Source organism: Oncorhynchus kisutch, linkage group LG17 (genome assembly GCF_002021735.2).
Source record: "Oncorhynchus kisutch isolate 150728-3 linkage group LG17, Okis_V2, whole genome shotgun sequence".
NCBI classification, from domain to species: Eukaryota; Metazoa; Chordata; class Actinopteri; order Salmoniformes; family Salmonidae; genus Oncorhynchus; species Oncorhynchus kisutch.
In genome coordinates, this window is record NC_034190.2 from 86924186 (window position 1) to 86934598 (window position 10413).

The window sequence follows — 10413 nt, forward strand, 5'->3', positions numbered from 1 at the left end:
GATATTCTGTTTAGTGATCACACACGTCATGTCTTTAGGTGTGTTTATAAGATAGATCTGAAGCAGACTGCCTGAACCTGTCCAACCCATGTACTGTGGAGCTTGTTCTGACTCTGTGTCCACACACACACGCACACACACACACACACACACACACGAGCCATTAGTTGCGGAGTCAACCTTTGCAGTAGTAACAATATGTTGGTTGTGTAACTGTTGCTGGTCACCATCTCCAGCACTACTTAGTCAGCAGAGGGCGTGACTCTCTGGTCGTGTTTTGCCTACTAGACTACTTACTAAAACTACACACTGTGTACTTACTAAAACTACACACTGTGTACTGGTCATACTACACACTGTGTACTGGCCATACTACACACTGTGTACTGGCCATACTACACACTGTGTACTGGCCATACTACACACTGTGTACTGGCCATACTACACACTGTGTACTGGCCATACTACACACTGTGTACTGGCCAATACTACACACTGTGTACTGGCCAATACTACACACTGTGTACTGGCCAATACTACACACTGTGTACTGGCCAATACTACACACTGTGTACTGGCCAATACTACACACTGTGTACTGGTCAATACTACACACTGTGTACTGGTCAATACTACACACTGTGTACTGGTCAATACTACACACTGTGTACTGGTCAATACTACACACTGTGTACTGGTCAATATTACACACTGTGTACTGGTCACACTACACACTGTACTGGCCATACTACACACTGTGTACTGGTCACACTACACACTGTGTACGGGTCATACTACACACTGTGTACGGGCCATACTACACACTGTGTACTGGCCATACTACACACTGTGTACTGGTCATATTACACACTGTGTACTGGCCATACTACACACTGTGTACTGGTCATACTACACACTGTGTACTGGTCATACTACACACTGTGTACTGGTCATACTACACACTGTGTACTGGTCATACTACACACTGTGTACTGGTCATACTACACACTGTGTACTGGTCATACTACACACTGTGTACTGGTCATACTACACACTGTGTACTGGTCATACTACACACTGTGTACTGGTCATACTACACACTGTGTACTGGTCATACTACACACTGTGTACTGGTCATACTACACACTGTGTACTGGTCATACTACACACTGTGTACTGGTCATATTACACACTGTGTACTGGTCATACTACACACTGTGTACTGGTCATACTACACACTGTGTACTGGTCATACTACACACTGTGTACTGGCCATACTACACACTGTGTACTGGCCATACTACACACTGTGTACTGGCCATACTACACACTGTGTACTGGCCATACTACACACTGTGTACTGGTCATACTACACACTGTGTACTGGTCATACTACACACTGTGTACTGGTCATACTACACACTGTGTACTGGTCATACTACACACTATTTAGAATGTACTGTTTAGTAACCCTTACCACGGTTTATTTTCCTTTACCAAAAACACTGGCTTCTGGAAAGCAGTTGTGGCAAACCTTTGGCCAATTTGCGACAACTTCATACTTTCATATTATATACATGCAAATTTGTTTAGTGACAAACTGTTGCGGTAAATTTGCTGCAAATTGTGACCTTCCAGCAAACGATTCTGGGAAACATTCTGTTTGCTGCAAAGACAGTATGAATACGCAAATTAGATCCGTTTTTTTGGTTACTGTGTTAAACAACATGGAAAATGTACAGGGCATTCGGAAAGGATTCAGACCCCTTTACTTTTTCCACATTTTGTTACTTTACAGACGTATTCTAAAATGAATTCAATTAAAATATCCTACAATCTACACACAATACGCCATAATAACAAAGTGAAAACAGGTTTTTACAAATTTATTACAAAAAAAAAACAAATACCTTATTTCAATAATCCGACTTTATACTATGAGAATCAACATTGAGCTCAGGTACATCTGGTTTCCATTGATCATCCTTGAGATGTTTCTACAACTTGATTGTCGTCCACCTGTGGTAAATTCAATTGATTGGACATGATTTGGAAAGGCACACACCTGTCTATATAAGCTCCCACAGTTGGCAGTGCATGTCAGAGCAAAAAACCAAGCCATGGGTTTGAAGGAATTGGGAGAACCTTCCAGAAGGACAAGCATCTCTGCAGCACTTCACCAATAAGGCTTTTACGGTAGAGGGGCCAAATGGAAGCCACTCCTCAGTAAAAGGCACATAACAGACCGCTTGGATTTTGCCAAAAAGCACCAAAAGGACTCTCGGGAACATGAGAAACAAGATTCTCTCGTCTGATGAAACCAAGATTGAACTCTTTGGCCTGAAAGCCAAACGTCACGTCTGGAGGAAACCTGGCACGATCCCCAAAGTGAAGCATGGTGGTGGCAGCATCATGCTGTGGGGATGTTTTTCAGCGGCAGGGACTGGGAGACAAGTTAGGATCAAGGAAAGTACAGAGAGATCCTTGATGAAAACCTGCTCCAGAGCGTTTAGGACCTCAGACTGGGGTGAAGGTTCATCTTCCAACAGGACAACGAAGTCTCTGAATGTCCTTGAGAGGCCCAGCCAGAGCCTGGATTTGAACCCAATCGAACATCTCTGGAGAGACCTGAACATAGCTGAGCAGCAACGCTCCACATCCAACCTGACAGAGCTTGAGAGGATCTGCAGTGAAGAATGGGAGAAACTCCCCAAATACAGGTGTGCCAAGCTTGCAGCAACATACCCAAGAAGACTGGAGGCTGTAATCGCTGTCAAAGGTGCTTCAACAAAGTACTGAGTAAATCCAACTTTAGGTATTTTAAAACGTAAATAATCAATCAAATTTAAGACGGAATATACTGTGTTCAATAGCGGATGAAATTAAAGTGGAGCGCACCCCAGGTCACTCACCCCAAACAAAAAACAGTCCACTTGGCTCGACACCAAGAAAGGAAAGGGCTACTTCTTCATTACTCAAAAGAAGAACATCAACCAATTTCTAAAGACTGTTGACATCCAGTGGAAGCCATAGGAACTGTAACCAAATGCCTCATAAATCTAGTATCCCATAGAAAATCAATTGAAAACACGGTGAACTCAACAACAACAAAAAATCCTGGATGGTTTGTCCTCTGGGTTTCGCCTGCCAAATAAGTTCTGTTATACTCACAGACATCATTTTAACAGTTTTCGAAACTGTAGAGTGTTTCCTATCCACATCTACCAATTATATGCATATCCTAGCTTCTAGGCCTGAGTACCAGGCAGTTTACTTTGGGCACGCTTTTCATCCAGAGGTCAAAATACCGTCCCCTTTCCCTAAGAATTTAATAAAGATCTTATAAATCATATTAATCCTGTGTGTGATCCTGTGTTAGTTGTATCCTGGTCTCTAATAAAATCAAAGTTTATTTGTCACATGCGCTGAATTCGTCAGGTGTAGACCTTACAGTGAAATGCTTCCTTATAGGTTCTAACCATTAGTGAAAAAAGGTGTTAGGTGAACAATAGGTAAGTAAAGAAATAAAACGACAGTAAAAAAGACAGTGAAAAATAACATTAGAGAGGCTATATACAGGCACCTGTTAGTTGGGCTGATTGAAGTAATATGTACAGTACATGTAGATTTGTACAGGAAAAGCAGCTCTGTCTCAGGTTCTGTCTGTTTTGCAGAGGTTACACTAGAGACATCAGGTTACACTAGAGACATCAGGTTACTCTAGAGACATCAGGTTACTCTAGAGACATCAGGTTACTCTAGAGACATCAGGTTACTCTAGAGACATCAGGTTACACTAGAGACATCAGGTTACACTAGAGACATCATGTTACTCTAGAGACATCAGGTTATATCAGGTTACTCTAGAGACATCAGGTTACTCTAGAGACATCAGGTTACTCTAGAGACATCAGGTTACTCTAGAGACATCAGGTTACTCTAGAGACATCAGGTTACTCTAGAGACATCAGGTTACTCTAGAGACATCAGGTTACTCTAGAGACATCAGGCTACACTAGAGACATCAGGCTACACTAGAGACATCAGGTTACTCTAGAGACATCAGGTTATATCAGGTTACTCTAGAGACATCAGGTTACTCTAGAGACATCAGGCTACACTAGAGACATCAGGTTACTCTAGAGACATCAGGTTACTCTAGAGACATCAGGTTACACTAGAGACATCAGGTTACTCTAGAGACATCAGGTTACTCTAGAGACATCAGGTTACTCTAGAGACATCAGGCTACACTAGAGACATCAGGCTACACTAGAGACATCAGGTTACTCTAGAGACATCAGGTTATATCAGGTTACTCTAGAGACATCAGGTTATTCTAGAGACATCAGGCTACACTAGAGACATCAGGTTACTCTAGAGACATCAGGTTACTCTAGAGACATCAGGTTACTCTAGAGACATCAGGTTACTCTAGAGACATCAGGTTACTCTAGAGACATCAGGTTATATCAGGTTACTCTAGAGACATCAGGTTATTCTAGAGACATCAGGTTACTCTAGAGACATCAGGTTACTCTAGAGACATCAGGTTACAACAGGTTACTCTAGAGACATCAGGTTACACTAGAGACATCAGGTTACTCTAGAGACATCAGGTTACATCAGGTTACACTAGAGACACCATGTTACTCTAGAGACATCAGGTTACTCTAGAGACATCAGGTTACACTAGAGACATCATGTTACTCTAGAGACACCATGTTAGTCTAGAGACATCAGGTTACTCTAGAGACATCAGGTTACACTAGAGACATCATGTTACTCTAGAGACACCATGTTAGTCTAGAGACATCAGGTTACTCTAGAGACATCAGGTTACACTAGAGACATCATGTTACTCTAGAGACATCAGGCTACACTAGAGACATCAGGTTACACTAGAGACATCAGGTTACACTAGAGACATCAGGTTACACTGATACATTGTTCTGCATTTAAACAATGTTACACGACTACAGACAGACACCATTTTGCATCACTAATGCCTCTAGATTAGATTTTTAATATGTTTTTTTCCCCCAAGTTTGACAGACGTGTTTATGGACTTCTGAATGAACATCAATTGCTTGCTGTTGTACTGTGGTTTTGGGGTTCTGAGTGTACGTTGTACTGTGGTTTTGGGGTTCTGAGTGTACGTTGTACTGTGGTTTTGGGGTTCTGAGTGTACGTTGTACTGTGGTTTTGGGGTTCTGAGTGTACGTTGTACTGTGGTTTTGGGGTTCTGAGTGTACGTTGTACTGTGGTTTTGGGGTTCTGAGTGTACGTTGTACTGTGGTTTTGGGGTTCTGAGTGTACGTTGTACTGTGGTTTTGGGGTTCTGAGTGTACGTTGTACTGTGGTTTTGGGGTTCTGAGTGTTTTACGTTTATGGAGTTTTAAAGTCTCACAGTAATGAAGGTTTAATGCAACATGATTTGGGTCTCTGTTTTTCCTGATAATTTTACTTTTTGCATTTTTTAAAATCAGATTCTGCCTTAATATTAATATATTGTTGATGTTTTTTACTGAAGGAATAAAACATTTAAAAATCAATCTACCTTTATTTTATTGATTTATTTTTTACATTTGTGTGTATAAGGTAGTTGTTGTGAATTGTTAGATGACTTGTTAGATCTTGTTTTATTTCCCCTTTATTTAACCAGGTTGGCAAGTTGAGAAGAAGTTCTCATTTACAACTGTGACCTGGCCAAGATAAAGCAAAGCAGTTCGACACAGAGTTACACATGGAGTAAAACAAACATACATAGTCAATAATACAGTAGAAAAATAAGTCCAATGTGAGCCAATGAGGTGAGATTCATGCAGGGTAGTAACATTATGAATTGGGAATATGGTTCTATATGGGAATATGGTTCTACTCTACTCTGATTTCAGAGAACTCTCATTCGGAGTGTTCTGTTACCTCTACTCTGATTTCAGAGAACTCTCATTCGGAGTGTTCTGTTACCTCTACTCTGATTTCAGAGAACTCTCATTCGGAGTGTTCTGTTACCTCTACTCTGATTTCAGAGAACTCTCATTCGGAGTGTTCTGTTACCTCTACTCTGATTTCAGAGAACTCTCATTCGGAGTGTTCTGTTACCTCTACTCTGATTTCAGAGAACTCTCATTCGGAGTGTTCCAGAGTGCAGAATAACTGACACCCGTTGAATAATACTGGTGTCAGTAAACGTTGGCAAAAAAAAGCATCAATAAATTGTTGCCAGCAGCAGTTACCGTCACCAATGCTCTGGATAACATACAAACAGCCTGAGCAGCTCTGCTAGGGAGAGTAAAATAGTCCCATGTGTGTCTGGAAGTACCTCGCAAGCTAGCCAACGTTAGCCAGTTAACAACAGCAGTCAAGCACCCAAGTTAGGTCAGATCAGATCAACCCTCGGCCAGAGCATCCAGTATGCGCTCTGAATTTACGAATATACCCGTAGCATAAACTAGCCTTTAGTCTTGAAATCTTTGGTTGTTTAGTACACGGCCTCACATGTGACTCCTTGAGGTGGGTGGGGCCAAGGCTTTAGAGGGTGAGAATGATACTGAATGGTTGTGAACGAAGAAGAGCTCTCCAGTAGATGTACAAAAACATTCAAGGAACATTTTCTCAAAAGTGAGGTTACAGGTTTATCAACTTTCTTAGCAGAATTACTTTCCCATTGTTCCTCAACTGCAATGTATGACATACCATTTTCTAGCTCTGAGTCTCTTTATGTATCCTATGTAAAAAACACAGTTTCAAAATTTGCTACATAAGACCAAATAGAGCCGGTCCGTCACATTTGGGGAGTTTCTCCCATTGTTTTCTGCAGATCCTCTCACGCTCTGTCAGGTTGGATGGGGAGCGTCGCTGCCGGGTGATGAGTGGTGACTGGTTTCCTCCAGATGTGAAGCTTGGCATTCAGGTCAAGGAGTTCAATCTTTCATCAGACCAGAGAATCTTGTTTCTCATGGCCTGAGTGTCCTTTAGGTGTGTTTTTTGGGCTGTCATGTGCCTTTTTCCTGAGAAGTGGCTTCCGTCTGGCCACTCTACCATAAAGGCCTGATTGATGGAATGCTGCAGAGATGGTTGTCCTTCTGGAAGGTTCTCCCATCTCTACAGAGGAACTCTGGAGCTCTGTCAGAGGGACCATCGGGTTCTTGGTCACTTCCCTGACCAAGGACCTTCTCCGTTTTCTCAGTTTGGCCGGACAGCCAGCTCTAGGAAGAGTCTTGTTGGTTCCAAACTTCTTTCATTTAAGAATGATGGAGGCCATTGTGTTCTTGAGTACCAAAACTTTTCTGCAGCATTGAAGGTCCCCTTCCCCAGATCTGTGCCTCGACACAATCCTGTCTCTGAGCTCAACGGACAAGTCCTTCAACCTCATGGCTTGGTTTTTGTCCTGACATGCACTGTCAACTGTCGGACCTTATATAGACAGGTGTGTAAAAACCTGTTTTTGCTTTGTCATTATGGGGTATTGTGTGTAGATTGATGAGGATTATTATTTAATCCAGTTCAGAATAAGGCTGTAACGTAACAAAATGTGGAAAAAGTCAAGGGGTCTAAATGCTTTCCGAATGTCCTGTACAGTGTATCTGTTTTACATTGGATGAGTCTCAATCCAACACATCTGTCTGTTGCACTTCGTATTGGATGAGTCTCAATCCACCACATCTGTCTGTTGCACTTCTGCATCTGTGCTGGAAGATGAGAGAGACCATGTTTGTCCATGAGATGAAAATTGGTCTTCTAAAGTAAATGTCAGGAGCGTCCGAACCGTTTGGGCTACGAACCAATGGGGCACTAACCGTTTGGGCTACGAACCAATGGGACACTAACCGTTTGGGCTACGAACCAATGGGACACTACGGAAAGGGTAGATTCTCACGACCATGATGGTGTTCTGTTTTTGCTCTACGACCCAACAAGTGTCAGTCATGGCTCATCTATCCATCATTCACTCATCTATCCATAATTCACATCAGTTCTTCCTCCTGTCACTTCTCACACACAAGAGCAGATACTGTACTTACCCACGATTGTTCAGATACTGTACGTACCCACTATTGTTCAGATACTGTACTTACCCACTAATTGTTCAGATACTGTACTTACCCACTATTGTTCAGATACTGTACGTACCCACTATTGTTCAGATACTGTACTTACCCACTATTGTTCAGATACTGTACTTACCCACTATTGTTCAGATACTGTACTTACCCACTATTGTTCAGATACTGTACTTACCCACTATTGTTCAGATACTGTACTTACTCACTATTGTTCAGATACTGTACTTACTCACTATTGTTCAGATACTGTACTTACTCACTATTGTTCAGTGGAAGAAAAGAAAAAGTCTTACTGTGGTTCTGTTCCAGCTGATACACCTGTAGGAATTCCTGGGGAAGTAGATATCAAACACATAATAGGACTGGCGTCTCCAGTGCCTCAAGCCAGTCCACTAAAAGACTGTAAACACACCTGTGGCCAGAGCCAACACAAATGGCACCTGAATGAGTAGGTGTGTCCAAACTTTTGACTGGTACTGTACATGGCGGAGGCTCAATCAATATCGTCTTGATTACTTGCTTGTCAAACAAAAGGTTTAAAAAAGTGTTGATAGGGGACAGAATGCGGTCGAACCATCACATCATTGGCATATACAGTTGAAGTCGGAAATGTATATACACCTTAGCTACCGGTAAGTACATTTCAACTCAGTTTTTCCACAATTCCTGACATTTATTCCAAGTAAAAGTTCCCTGTCTTAGGTCAGTTAGGATCACCATTTTAATTTAAGAATGTGAAATGTCAGAATAATAGTAGAGAGAATTATTTATTTCAGCTTTCATTTCATTCATCACACATTCCCAGTGGATCAGAAGTTTACATACACTCAATTAGTATTTGGTAGCATTGCCTTTAAACTGTTTAACTTGGGTCAATATGTTTTGGGTAGCCATTCACAAGCTTCCCACAATAAGTTGGGTGAACTTTGGCCCATTCCTCCTGACAGAGCTGGTGTAACGGAGTCAGGTTTGTAGGCGTCGCTCCACACGCTTTTTCAGTTCTGACCACAAATATTCTACAGGATTGAGGTCAGAGCTTTGTGATGGCCACTCCAATACCTTGACTTTGTCCTTAAGCCATTTTGCCACAACTTTGGAAGTATGCTGGAGGTCTTTGTCCATTTGGATACCCATTTGCGACTAAGCTTTAACTTCCTGACTGATGTCTTGAGATGTTGCTTCAATATATCCATATAATTTTCCAGCCTCATGATGCCATCTATTTTGTGAAGTGCACCAGTTCCTCCTGCAGCAAAGCACCCCCACAACATGATGCTGCCACCCCCGTGCTTCACGGTTGGGATGGTGTTCTTCGGCTTGCAAGCCTCCCTGAGTTTGAAGGTAGGCCTTGAAATACATCCACAGGTGCACCTCCAATTGACTCAAATGATGTCAATTAGTCTATCAGAAGCTTCTAAAGCCATAACATAATTTCTGGAATGTTCCAAGCTGTCTAAAGCCACAGTCAACTTAGTGTATGTAAACTTCTGACCCACTGGAATTGTGATACAGTGAATTATAAGTGAAATAATCTGTCTGTAAACAATCGTTGGAAAATGACTTGTGTCATGCACAAAGTAGATGTCCTAACTGACTTGCCAAAACTATAGTTTGTTAACAAGAAATTTGTGGAGTGGTTGAAAAAGGAGTTTTAATGACTCCAACCTAAGTGGATGTAAAACTTCCGACTCTAACTGTATATTATTCTTACAGAATTTCCACGTGAAAGATATTGGAAATTTAATCAAAGCCTACTAGATGATACATTGTTTAGAACTAGGACAGAAGAATTTATAACTGACTTTTTCAGACATAACAGCAGATCCCCTTATTGTATGGGACACTTTTAAAAAATTTGCCTTTAGAGGAATTTAGTACTCATCACTAAAATAAAATAAATGTAGGTAAAAAATAAATAAAAAAAGAGTCCATATTAACAAAGGAAATTAAAGGACTAACAGAACAGATCGATAGTAATATAAACTGTACCATAGAGGCTCAGAATAAGTTAGAGGAAAAACACAAAGACATGGAGGAACTTATTCCAGAAAGATCCAGTGTCATATATTATATTAAATAAATATCCAGTGTCAAGACTGTGCTGTCAAGGCAAAGGGTGGCTACTTTGAAGAAACTCAAATATAAAATGTATTTGTTTAAACATTTTTTTGGTTACTACGTGATTCCATATGTGTTATTTTATAGTTCTGAAGTCTTCACTATTATTCTACAATGTAGAAAATAAAGGAAAAACCCCTTGATGAGTAGGTGTGTCCAAACTGTTGACTGGTAGTGTACATGCAACTCTATTCCACACCAAGTCACTGATGAAAGTAAAACAAGA